The following is a 14,206-nucleotide window of genomic DNA, read 5'->3' as shown; positions in this document are numbered from 1 at the left end:
ATGACCAGAGATTATAACCATGGCAACCTTTACATCGTTTGACACATGTGCATAGTATATGAAGCAGCACTGCATCTGTGAATGTATATGCTATTTATATGACCCATATAAACTTAAACATATATGCAATTTGTCCAACAACTTTCTTTTCCTTGAAGAAGTAAAAGGAATTTAGAAGGTTCATTTCATGGTTTGGATTAGAGAAGGTAGCTTCTTTATTAATCTTTAGACTGAAAAAATAAAATAAGCATTGGCTACCTGGAATTTGAGGTGACTGCCAGATAATTTGAAGGAGACCAAGCTAAAGAAAAAGGTGGTTAAATGGCAGAATGAGAGGTTGGAGGCAGCATGCTTTGTTCCCAGTAGGTTCTCAATATACTTGTAAGGTTTAAATGGAATGGAATGGAATTGGAAATTGGAGTGCTTTGAGAACACTCTCACAGCTCTCCTCAGAGGTACCCACTTCCCTCCTACCTCAGACAAGGAAACACTCCAGGAACAAACCTGCCTGGAAGAAAAGCCAGGGCTTCATCAGGTGTAGTGAAGCTGAGCAGCTCTATCGTTAGAGGAGGAGGCAGTCAGACATTGGAGTACAAGGGCAGCACTGCTCTAAGATTCTGCTCCCTTGTCCTGGGAATGGCTCCTTCTCAACCAGTGTTGGAAATCAGCAGGAGAGGGCAAGCAGCTGCGCTTTCACACTCACCTTTGCCACCTTCCTTGTGAGCCCAAGTTGTTTTTAAACTTTTAAAGATCTTCGTATAATGCAAATAAAAGAAATAGGCCTTTGAAGCAAAGCTCTTAAACCTTTAAAATTTGTCTTTGTAATTTGGGGATTTTGGGTTGATTACTTTTTATAATGAACTATGCAGAGAATTTACCAAGTTTATTCTAGCCACATCGTCCATTCTTGTATGTAGGTAGCTTAGGCTCAACTTGTTGAGATTTTTGTAGGCTTATAACTATCAATAAAGCATTAATAATCATTGTACTTTTCCCTTGCACTTGTAAAATACGAGTAGCATATCTTTTTACTTTGAAAGCATTTCAGTTTCTCATTTATTTTCATAATGACTGTATTAATCAGTCAAAGGGGTGCTGATGCAAAATACCAGAAATCTGTTGGTTTTTATAAAGGGTATTTATTTGGGCTAGGAGCCTGCAGATGCCAGGCCATAAAGCATAAGGTGCTTCCTTCACCAAAGTCTTTTTGGAGCAAGATGGCTGCCGACATCTGCAAGGGTTCAGGCTTCCTGGGTTCCTATGTTTCTGGGGATTGCTTTTTTCTAGGTTCTTCCTCTTTTCTTCCTGGGCCTGGCTTCTCTTTCCTCTGTGAGTTTACTTTCTGGGGCACCAGGTTAGGTCTTCAGCATCAAACTCCAACATCAGAAAACCCTTGCATGAGAAGCTTCAACTCTGTCCCTTGCCATGACTTTTATCTGTGGGGACTTGGTAGGTGGGGACTCAATGCCCTAATGATGTGGCTCAATCAAAGCTCGAATCATAACTCAATCATGCCCAGTAATAGACCAGATTACAAACATAATCCAATATCTATTTTTGGAATTCATAACTATATCAAACCTCTACAATGACCTTAGCTGGCAGAAATACCCAGTGCTACAAAAAGTATTCACAGTGCTTTAAGTTGGGCAATCTCTACTTTCTCTTATCCATGGTTAAAATTAGAGACACAGTAAAGATTCTACCCAGTCCCAATATACTACACTTAACAAAAGTTAGAGGGGTGCTCTTTAACCATGTTTTATTTTAAGTTTTTATTGCGGCAACATTAAAAAAAACCATTAACCATTTCAACTACTTTCAAGAACACAATTCAGTGGCATTAATTACATTCACAATGTTGTGTTACTATCACCACCATCCACTACCAAAAGGTCTCCATTACCCCAAACAGAAACTCTGTATCCATTAAGCATTGACTACCCATTCCCTGCTCCCTACCTCTGGTAAGCTATACTCCATTTTCTATATCTATAAATTTGCATATGACAATTATTTCATATAAGTGAAATCACACAATATCCATCCTTTTTGTCTCACTTATTTCACTCAATACGATGCCTGCAACGCTTATCCTTGTAGCATATATCAGAACTTCATTCCTTTTTGGTGCTGATTAATATTCCACTGTATGCATAAACCACATTTCATTTATCCATTTATCTGTTGATGGACATACATACTTGGGTTGTTTCCATATTTTGGCTATTGTGAATAATGGTGCTATGGACATTGATCAAGTCCCTGTTTTCAATTCTTTGGGGTATATGCCTAGAATTGGGATTGCCTGGTCATATGGTAATTCTATGTTTAACTTTTTGAGGACTCGCCAAACTATTTTCCACAGTGACTGCACAATTTTACATTCCCACCCATCGATGTTTGAGGATTCCTATTTCTCTGCCTCTTTGCTAACACTTGTTATTTTCCATTTTTAAAAATAGCCATTCTAGTGGGTGCGAAGTGATATCTCATTGTGGTTCTCTTTAATTATGGAAAGAAAAGGGATTTCTTTTTTTAAAGAATGACTGAACCAACACTTGGTAATGCACACATTATATAATAGATTTTAATATCAACCTTCTGTTTTCCTTATAAAAGAACTGGTGAGTGATGGGCCAGAGAAATCTAATTGTTCGCACAACCCTGGAGCAATTTTTTTTATCATCCCATGATCTATTAGGTCTGGGTTGGAATGTCAGCTTCTTTCTTCAGGACCTTTAATTACTGGTTCATTTCCTTTTTAAAATACTGTATTTAGAGATGTTAAGAGTAGGGTGATACATGGGAAAATACATTTAGTGTAACTTATGGACTATAGTTAACAGCAATATTGTAATATTCTTGCATCATTGTCAAAGAAGGTATATAGCAATGCCAAGGGTCAATAATAGAGGAGTATGGGATTTTTTTCTATTGCATAAGAAAAACGTTCTATAATTTACTGAGGCGATGACAGCACAGCTCTGTGATGAAACAGAGCCACTGAGTATACACTTTTGGTGGATTGTACAAGACATGGGACTGTATAACACAGTGAGCCATGTGGTGGATGATGGACTGTGGTTAACAGTACAAATATGAGAGTGTTCTCTTATGAATTATAACAAATGTATAATACTAATACATGGTGTTAATAATAGGGGGTTTATGGAAAAATATATTAATTGTAAACTATGTACCATAATTAGCTGTTAATATTCTGATGACGTTCTTTCATAATTTGTAAACAAATATTCCACAACAAGGCAAGGTATTGGTGGAGAGGTGATGGATGAGAATTCTGCATTTTATGCATACTTGTTTTGTAAGCTCACAACTTCTCTAATAATAATTTTAAAAAGTTCTGTATTTAGGTATTAAATCCTTATCTACTTATTCCTTGGAAAGGCTTTGTGTCCCTCTTTTAGAGCTGCTGCTGAGTGATACTGCAGCCCTGGTATCTCTACCCTGGGCACTGAGTATCTGCAACCACATTCTCCTCATTCTCTTTTGTGAGATCAGAGTTCTCCTTCTGAGCACTGTGGCAAGGATAGCGGCATTTTAAAAGGCTTCTCTGATGGGAAAATTTTCTTCTTGCTTTGAGCTAAATGTAAATGGCTCCTTCATTGGACAAATTATGAATAAGATCATTGGGGAAGAGGACTTGGCCCAATGGATAGGGCTTCCGTTTACCACATGGGAGGTCCGCAGTTCAAACCCTGGGCCTCCTTGACCCGTGTGGAGCTGGCCCATGCGCAGTGCTGATGCACGCAAGGAGTGCCCTGCCACGCAGGGGTGTCCCCCGCGTAGGGGAGCCCCACGCGCAAGGAGTGCACCCAGTAAGGAGAGCCACCCAGCGCGAAAGAAAGTGCAGCCTGCCCAAGAATGGCCCGGGGCACAGGAAGAGCTGACACAACAAGATGACGCACCAAAAAGAAACACAGATTCTCAGTGCTGCTGATAAGGACAGAAGCGGTCACAGAGAACACACAGCGAAATGGACACAGAGAGCTGACAAGTTGGGGGGGGGACTTAAAAAAAAAAAGATCATTGACAAGTCTTTGTCACCCAAGGTATTACTATTTGAACACCTTGAAAACACAAACATTGAAGGCCTTAAGGAAACTCTGACATATATTAGAGGTAAGTGCTGATGAGGTGGTTGGTCCAGCCAGACTGTTTGGCCCAGGCTGAAGCTCAAGGGGGTCCCAGACTGTGGCTATCGCTATGCAGCAAATTTGTGCAGGAAACTGGAATGAGATATCATTGCGAGGTGGATCCTGAACTGAATCCATCAAACCTTTGGCACTCACGATATCTTCCAGAGAGAGGGCCCCAAAATTAGTAGGTTTCTTTAGCCTTTTTGAGGCTCTTAGACAGTCATATACTTGTTCATGCTGTACTACCTGGCCAACTTCTGCAGCTGTGATTGGATACCATTTTGTTATTCCAGAAGTTGTCAGTCAACAAATCTCTTCTTGTTATTCATATGGTGTATCAAAGGTCCTGGCAATACCGGAAGGATTATTAAATGTCCCCACAGCAAAAGGAAGAATCCATCACGTACATTGCTTGGCCTAGTAGTAAAGAATAGGGGGTAGGAAGAAATATCGCTGGCGGGACAGCGATGTGCAGACGGGTGAAAGACAGCTGATCCCTGGCAGAGTTTTGCACTACCCTGAGGGGAGAGCCAAGCTCCTCTGGCTCTTGGAAAGACTGCTCGCTCCACTTGCAAGCAGAGACAGGGCACACAGGCGGGGGCCTGGGAGGCTGGGAGTGTGCTCAGGCAAACGTGAAACTCAAGCCCTGAAAGCTAAGCCCTAAATCCAAATACGCTGTTAGGCAAAGCATTCACAGATTCCCTCGCGTTTGATTATCGTATGAGGTTACCCGTTGGCGTGTGCTGAGTAATTCCCTGGCATATCCGTGGCTCATCAGGGGCATTCCTTTCTAAGTCATCACTGAACCAACAGCCTGGCTGGGGGAGGCTGTCTTTCAGATGAAACCTAAAAACCACAGTCCTCATGTGCTGATTTCTCCACTGTCCGCTCTTCTATCCTCAAAGATGATCTGGTAGGCATTTCCAGCGAGTGTTGGATGGATTTGAGGAAACCTTTTAGGGGTGGCACGTAACTGTTGAAGTGAGGAATATTTGTCTGTCATCAGCTAGATGAGAAAAGTTAAAATCCCCGCCAGCACTTTGGAGTCCTGGGGACATGGCATCTCTCGTGGGAGCCACAGCAGGCCAATTACACCGCTCAGCGTTTTTCCAACACGCGAGGTGCAGAGCTCTGGGCAATCGGGTTGTTTCTCTAGCTGAGTTTCTTCCACACGCACCACCCCTTGTGGAGCTCTCTGGGCCTCCACCCAAAAGTTAAAGGAGACAAAGAAGAGGCAGAAAAGACAGAGCAGCCGGCTCTACCCAAAGACAGAAACCAAGCCAAACATTTTAGCGTTTCATTATTCTCCAAAAGACTGTCAATACCTACAACGGGGTGGCAACTCGGAACAGCCAAAACGTGCAGCAATTGGTTGGTTACCTACGTTATGGAAAAATAAGCAGCCATTGAATCACACTGTAGACTGCAGGAGAAACTTCAATGACGTGGAAAAATACACGTACTACATTGTCACGTGAAGCTAGTTATAAAATGGCAAGGGCAATATGGCTATCTTTATAAATATGTGAGTATATTATGCATTCTATATAATATTCACATATAGAAAGAGACTGAAAGGATAGAAATTAAAATGCTAACAGCAATATTTCTAAGTTGGGGTAGATTATAAATGATTTGTTTTTTCTCTTTTTTTCTCCAAACTGTCTACAGTGAACATGTTTTAATTCTTCTTACATTTTTATTTTTATTTTTGATTATCAAATAAAACATGTTCACTAATTAAACAATACAGAAATATTCAAAGTCTAAAAGAATTTCTTCTAGTCCTGCCCAAGAGGTAATCCCTGCATACCCAATCTGTATTTTTCAATTTTTCTTTATGGGATATTTATACAATAGAATCACATATTGTTCTTCAACTTGCTTCCCTTCCTGCCCCTGCCCTGTAAAGTATCTAGAACATCTTCTCATGTATGTGTAAGTGCTTTTCTTTCTTTTCCAAGTCAATCAACTAGGGCTCTGGCAGGCCAGCAGAGAATGGGAATTGTACCCACAAGACCACCTGAGGAGGGTCTCAAGGCTTTCTGATGCTGCTGGCAGAGCCACAGAATATCAGAGCTAAAATGATCATTAAATGGGACGTAATTTAACCCTTTCCTTAAGCGATGAGGAAATGAGAGTCCAGAGACCAGAATCGAAGCCTTTTAACTCTCTGCCCATCCAATATTGTTTTCATTATATTTCCCCATGTACAGTATAAAATAGCCATTGATGATAAGTACTTTTCAAAGGGCTTTCATCTCAATAACCTTTTGTTTCAACCTTGGCATTCCCTTGAGGGATCTAGCCGAGGTTTTCTTTCCTATTTTATAAATAACTAGCTAACTCTTGCTGGGCACTATGTGCCATCTTCTAATATGAGCTGTTTGCCTGTATTATCTCATACAGTTGTCACACGAACCCAATGAAGTTGGTGCTCTTTTTTTTATCCCCCCCCCCCCCCCTTGTGGCTTGCTTGTTGTCTGCTCTCTGTGTCCATTCGCTGCACGCTCTTCTGTGTTTTTACCTGTCTCCCTTTTTGTTGCGTCACCTGCTGAGTCAGCTCTCCGCAGTGCCTGTGGGCTGGGTGGCGCTCCGCAGCGTGGGTGGTGAGCCTGTCTTCACAAGGGGGACCTTGGACGAGAACCCAGGGCCTCCCATATGGTAGACAGGAGTCCAACTGATTGAGCCACAGCCACTTCCAAGTTGGTGCTTTTTTTTTAAAAAGATTTACTTTTTATTTATCTCTCCCCTTCCCTGCCTACCACCTCCCCCACCCCAGTTGTCTGCTCTCTGTGTCCATTTGCTGTGTATTATTCTGTGCCCACTTGGTATTCATGTCAGTGGCACCTGAAACCTGTGTCTTGTTTTTTGTTTTTTAATTTATGTATTTATTTCTCTCCCCTTCTCCCCCTCGCCCCAGTTGTCTATTCTCTGTGTCTATTTGCTGCGTCTTCTTTGTCCGCTTCTGTTGTTGTCAGCGGCATGGGAATCTGTGTTTCTTTTTGTTGTGTCATCTTGTGTCAGCTCTCCATGTGTGTGGCGCCATTCCTGGGCAGACTGCACTTTCTTTCTCACTGGGCGGCTCTCCTTACGGGGTGCACTCCTTGCATGTGGGGGTCCCCTACACGGGGACACCCCTGTGTGGCAGGGCACTCCTTGCGCACATCAACACTGCACATGGGCCAGCTCCACACGGGTCAAGGAGGCCCAGGGTTTGAATCACGGACCTCCCATGTGGTAGATGGACGCCCTATCCACTGGGCCAAGTCCGCTTCCCTGTGTCTCGTTTTGTTGTGTCATCTTGCCATGTCAGCTCTCCATGTGTACGGCACCATTCCTGGGCAGGCTGCACTTTTTTCGCATTGGGTGGCTCTCCTTATGGGGCGCACTCCCTGTGAGTGGGACTCCTCTATGCGGGGGACACCTCTGCATGGCACGACACTCCTTGCACTCATCAGCACTGCACATGGGCCAGCTCATCTCATGGGTCAGGAGGCCCTAGGTTTGAACATTGGACCTCCCATGTGGTAGGCAGATGCCCTATCTGTTGGGCCAAATCCACTTCCCAAGTTGGTGCTTTTTTAATGCCCATTTTACATATTAAAAAACTTAAGGCTCAGAGAGATTGAGTAACTTGTCAAAGATCCCACAGATGATACATGATGGTTCCAAGGCCCAAACTTATGGCTAGTCGCAAAGTCCCTCTTTTAAACGGTAAGCTCTTGTAGGCTTAGGGACTCATAAACTTTTCACATAAAACAGAGTTTAACTATTCCTCCCCTTTTCCCTTTGTTGCTATTCAGTCCTTTCCAAAGTAAAACAGGAACGACATTAGAGAATGCAATTTGGTGTCAGGCAAGGTTCAGGGGCCCCACTTGATGTTCAAGACTCTGTGCCAAACACAGAAGTAAAAACAAAACAAAACACCCAGTCCAACCACAGCTATTCTCACAATTGGCAAAGAAGTCACCTGGCACCTTTCCTCTAGGGATTCTGCATGTCCCATACAAGGCGGCAAACTGCCTGCTCCCCAGATATTTTTATTTCTTATGTAATTGTGTATTCTTTTTCAACTGGGCCAACATGTTAGCACTTGTAGATAAAGCCGATCTTTTTTCAATCAGATGCACAATACACACTGAGTCATGTGTAAAAGGCCCGTACAATGTTGTTATTGTGAATGGAGCCCCGAGGGCCTCGTCTTACAATCCTCACATGTGTGTCGTCGTCCCCCCGCCCCACGCAGAAAGGGGCTGCCTGACGCTGGAGCGTGCGGCCATCTGCACACAGCAGCAGCGGGAGGCGGGGGCGTGTGGTGAGCCATCCTGGCTGCCTCACCCACCCAGGCTGGCCCTCCAGAAGCTGGTGGTTCAGCACTAAACCGGACATCGGGGCTACAGCCTTTTGAAATCAATTTTTCATCTTCTCCCTTCAGTGCCCCGCTCCTTTCCACCCCTCCCACGTGTCTACCATATCCATTTTCTAATTGGCTTCCTCTCCTTGTGCCCTGGAGACAATAACTCCCAGGATTGTTTCATAAAGCAGAGAGCCAGCTCCCTTTCCCTTTCTTCCTTACTTCCCAGAGCCTCTTCTCTATTCCCCAACCGCCTCCAGGCTCCGTCCCACATGTGTCATTTCAGCTCCTTTCTCTGCTCATCAGCTTCTCTTTGTCACTATTGCGTCCAGTCTGTTGGCTGGAGGCACCACCCCCGACATGAGGTTCTCTGTGTTGAGATGATTAAATGCACTGGCTCGGGGGCGGAGCTGCTTGGGTAAACTCCTCAGACTGCTATTTACCAACCAGGTAACCTTGGGAAACTTGCTTAGCCTCTCTGAATCTCATGTTCTCTGCAAGTCAAATGGGGATAATGAAAATCCCTGCTTCCTAGAATTGTTGTAAGCCCTACATTAGGCCTTGCCTTCCAGGGTTTGGTTTCCACCCCTGTGCCTTACTGGTTGGACTATCTTGGCCAGCACACTTAAGTTCTCTCTGCCTCAGTGTCCTAACCTATAAAATGAGGGTGATTATAATTGTACCTTCCCTATTGGTGTATTGGGATGATTAAATTAGTAAATAAACTTTAAAAACTCCTGGAATAGGGCCTGGCACACGGAAGCCTTCTGCCAAAGTTGGCCATCGTGATATTTGCTTGTGGATGTAGGATGCCTAGAACGGTGTCTGGCTGGAGGCACTCGGAGTGGTAGTTACTCATTTGCTAGAAGTCTTTGTTCTTCTTGTTCTCTGCTCTTCTGCTGCCCACCTCCCGGGAAGCCTGATCACGACTGTTCCACCCAGAGTCTGTTTTCTTACGCTCTCTTCCCTACACTCTGCACCAAATGAAAAACAAGCAGGGAAGAAGCATGTTCAATGCACATTCAACTAAAGAACTAAAACAGGAGAGGAATAATTGGCAAATTTTCTAGTCTAGTTTATAGAATATAGCACCAGATTGCCTCAGAAATGCTTGAGTCCCCTTTCCCAGTGGTGAGTTGTGGTCATGGGCATTGACACACAGGTGTGGGGTGAGGCTCATGAACCTGTTTTTATCGTTGCTGTTTTTGGTAAAAATAAGTCCCCTTGGCCCACCTTCTATGGAACTCAGTTTTTCACACAGGGGGTTGCTCAAAGTGTGGTAAGCTGGGATAGATATTCTATTCATTCACTGCCCCTTCCCCATCCACACTAAAATATTCTTCATGTAAAGGCACTTAAACATTTTATTTCATAGGAAGAAAGAATATAAATATGACTAAGATATGCTTTCAATTTATAAAAATAATGTAAACTTCTTGGAATATAATGTCCTAAGGGGTAGGAGAACCCTAAAGCAGCAATAATATTGTCAGCTTGTAATAACAATCCCATTGTCATGGCGCTTTATCAGCTTGCAAAGCATTTTTTAATAGTCATTATGTATCTACTCCTTCATTTATTTATTCAATCCATGCAAGGGTCACATTATGATCATTGAGGGCTCTAGACACTTTTGCCTAGTGGGCCCCTTCCTCCATAAAAAATTGATATAAAAATTTTCACGGATCCTAAAAATTTTATTTTTTTCTGACACAAGGAAAAATTAAAACTTTTTCCTACTCTAAGAGTTCATTTATTTCTTCTGATTTTAAGAGAAATATTTTTGTGGGTCCCTAAGATTATTGTGGGTCCCAGGCACTGAGCCGACTGTGGGGACTGATAAGTTGGCTTTGTTCACCACCCTGTGCCAGATACTGGGTAGTGGCCGGAGAGGCCAAAGTGTATCAACAGTCTCAGGGGAAACAGACCTGCTAATAAGCCACTACAATGTCCTGCAACAAGAACTAAGACAGAAATCTGCCATAAGCTCTTCAGGAGCATGGAGGGGTCAGCTCCTATCTATAGGGAGCGGAAGAATGACTTCAGGGAGGATTCGGCAATTGAATGAATCTTTAAGCCAGCACTTTTCAGCAATTTTGTATTTGAGGCTCAGTTTAGAATTTTAGAATTTCTGGCACACCACTTGACAGATTGAAAAGTGATCACTGGGGAAGTGGGTGTAGCTTGGTAGTTGAGTGCCTACTTCCCATGTCCAAGGTCCTGCATTCAGGTCCCTGGGACCTCCTAAAGAAAAAAAACTAGTGGACATAGGGTCAAAGAAGCCTCAGAGTTGAAGAAACTTGCTGTTAATCTCAGTATTTGAAGATATACTTGGTTTCGTATTCCGATGAACATGTGAGATTTATTTTTGCTACTACAGTGGGTACATACCATTTTCTAGATATCAACAGGCAGTGTCGGCTCAGCAGGTCCTGTGGCTCAGGGGATACGACTGGCTGAGAGTGAGGGGTGAGGAGCTTAGGGCACCAGGCTGGTGTCAAAGGACAAGGACATGATCATTGGGGGCATGAAAACCCTTCCTTCCTGATTATATGAACCACCATGGTCAGGGCAGAAAACAATTCTTCTCGCTGCTGAAGAACAATGAAATAAACAAGTTGATGCTAATATCTAGCTTTGTTTTAGATATTGATATTGTATTTTATAAATATTGGTCAAAATTTAGCAACACAGTTCATTGCAAAGTATTCCAGATATTGTAGCCTGCCAAGCTACTATGGTTGAAATCTACTGTTCTCAAGGTAATAATAGCAAACACTTAGTATGTCCCAAGGACTATTCTATTTTTTTTAATTTTTTATTTTAAAAAAACTTTTTTAGATCTATTTATTTATTTATTTTTCTCTTCTTCCCCGCCTCCCCCCCAGTTGTCTGCTCTCTGTGTTCATTTGCTGTGTGTTCTTCTGTGTCTGTTTGCATTCTTGTCAGTGGCGCTGGGAATCTGTGTCTATTTTTGTTGCATCATCTTGCTGCGTCAGCTCTCTGTGTGTGTGGTGCCACTCCTGGGCGGGCTGTGCTTTTCTCGTGCTGGGCGGTCTCCTTACAGGAAGCACTCATTGCGCGTGGGGCTCCCCTATGCGGGGCACGCATTCCTTGCGCACATCAGCACTGTGTGTGAGCCGGCTCATCACATGGATCAGGAGGCCCTGGGTTTGAACCTTGGACCTCCCAAGTGGTAGGGCCAAATCTGCTTCCCAAAGGACCATTCTAAAGACTTTCTATTTGTTAACTCATTTTATTGTAACAACCCTCATAACAATTCTACAATGTGGGTATCATTATCATCCCTATTCCACAAATGAGGAAACTGAGACGCAAAGACTTTAAATAAATTACCTGCCTTAGTAAGTGGCAGAGCTGGGATTTGAACCCAGGTATTCTGGCTCCAAGATCTGTGTTCTCAATCACTACCCTTTACTACCTGCCAAGGGTGTCCCTTATACACCCTCAACTGTCTTGCATCTGCCAGTAAGACCTCTGATCAGCCTCCCACAGGAGCAACTTGATTGCACCACTCAGGCTTCTCAACGGGCACTGCAGAGTGGAATGGGAACCCACTCGTTGTCCACATGCGAACAGTCTAGAAGTGCTTGGAGAACTTTGATCAATGGTCAGTGGGAACAAATGGATTGATTCCCAAGACAGATTTCATACAATTTTTCAACAGCCTTGCAATACCAAGCAATCCATCACTAGTAGTAGTGGTAAGTTGCCAGATAAAATACAGGATGCCCAGTTAACTATAAATTTCGGATAAACAACAAATAATTCTCAGGGCAAATACATAAATATGTTCCAAATATTGCATGATACATACTTGTATTTAAAAATCATTCATCGTTTATCTGAAATTCAATTTTAACTGGCTGCCCTATATTTTTATTTGCTAAATACAGCAACCCTACGCAGTAGCCAACTTGGCAGTGCATCCTGGTATGGGCTCTCTTCACTTCCCTGCTTGTCTCCCTGACTCTCATCCAACTCCCAGGGACCAGAAGCCCCAATAAAGAACTTGTGCTTATGTGAGCTTTTGTCTCAGTCATTACTTTCCAGGAGTCCAGACTAAGACTCAAATGGGCAAGGTTTTGCCAGGTGGACAAGACAGCCATAATGCTCACAGTCATCCTGTGAGACAGGCATTATCATCATCACGACACCAAAATTACAAGTAAGGAAACCAAGACTCAAGGTGTGTATTAGTCAGACAAAGGGGTGCTTATGCAAAATACCAGAAATCTGTTGGCTTTTATAAAGGGTATTTATTTAGAAGCTTACAGTTACCAGTCATAAAGCATAATTTACCTCCCTCACCAAAGCCTGTTGCCACAAGTTGGAGCAAGAAAGATGTCGATGTCTGCAAGGGTTCTGGCTTCCTCTTCTTCTTAAGGCTCCCTGGTCTCAGTTTCTTCCAATATCAGTTGCAGGCTGGGATATGTCTTGTCTCTCTCCCAGGGCTCATTTCTCTCCAGGCTCAGCTGTTCAGCTCTCTCCACAAGGCCAACTGTAAACTATGAGGCGAATGGCTCATCTCCCTTCCTGGGGCCTCTGCCATGTCTAATGGAGCCTTCTCTCTTTTCTCACAGATCTGCTTCTCTGTTTACTTACTTCCTGGGACTTCAACATTAAAGCTCCAACTAATGTCTCTGCCATGCAGTTTTCTCTGAGTCCCTGCCCACAAAGGGGGCGGGGACTCAATGTCCTACTGACATGGTCCATTCAAAGCCTTAATCATGATTTAATCACGTAAGAGTGAAACCTCTGAATCCAGTACACTCTCATATACCCAGAGGAACAGACCAATTTACAAACATAATCCAGTATCTATTTTTGGAATTCAAGGATAATGCCGAAGTGCTACAAAGAGATTCATCAATTTGCCAGGACTTCTACTCAGTTCCTCTGCCCCCTCCCCTTCTTATTATGGAAGAGTTTTCCAAGTTATGCTTGAGAGATATTTAAGCATTACTAGAATGTGCATTAATTGTTTTAGGTAATCATGGTCTCATTTAGTAAGAATGTTATCCCCAATGTTGAAGAAACTCCTTCATCCTTGGACAGTGAAAGAGATCCAGTAACACATGCACCAGAGAATCAATCTCAAAGCAGCTGTAACATCAAGATGTCCAATTTCTCCTGTTTTGTACTAGTTGGAATAATCAAAGTTAAAAAATCAAGTTTACAGCCTCAACTTTTCACAATAGAACCAGCAGTACATTACTATTTCTCTATATTACTAAATACAACATGTTGCCTCTAAAAGTGATGATTGATTACAAAGAGATAAACTTAGAAAGCTTTGAAATTACTCTTGCCCTTGACCTGCATCAGAAACCTGGTTTCCTTTCTGTTGCATTTCTTTGTCTTTTAAAAAGCTAAAATAATTTGAACTACCAGTTGGGACAATTACAGAAAAACAGCAAACATCAGGAAAAAACCTGTGCCAAAGCATTTGCCCCCAGTGGGTTTTACATAGGAATGAACCCTTGCAGACTTCCAAAATCAAAGCCAAACACTGGTTACAAATAAGCCTGAAGTGAGAAAGAAACTCCCCTTTTTTTCTGAAAAAATGGGAAATGTGCTCCTTTCTATTTAAACTCTGTGAAATGGAAGTTCCTCTTTTTCTTTGTTCCCCTTTTTCTGCTGAAATCGTCATTGTGAAGGAAGG

This window comes from Dasypus novemcinctus, chromosome 2, assembly GCF_030445035.2.
Source record: "Dasypus novemcinctus isolate mDasNov1 chromosome 2, mDasNov1.1.hap2, whole genome shotgun sequence".
Lineage (NCBI taxonomy): Eukaryota > Metazoa > Chordata > Mammalia > Cingulata > Dasypodidae > Dasypus > Dasypus novemcinctus.
This window is presented reverse-complemented; position numbering follows the sequence as displayed.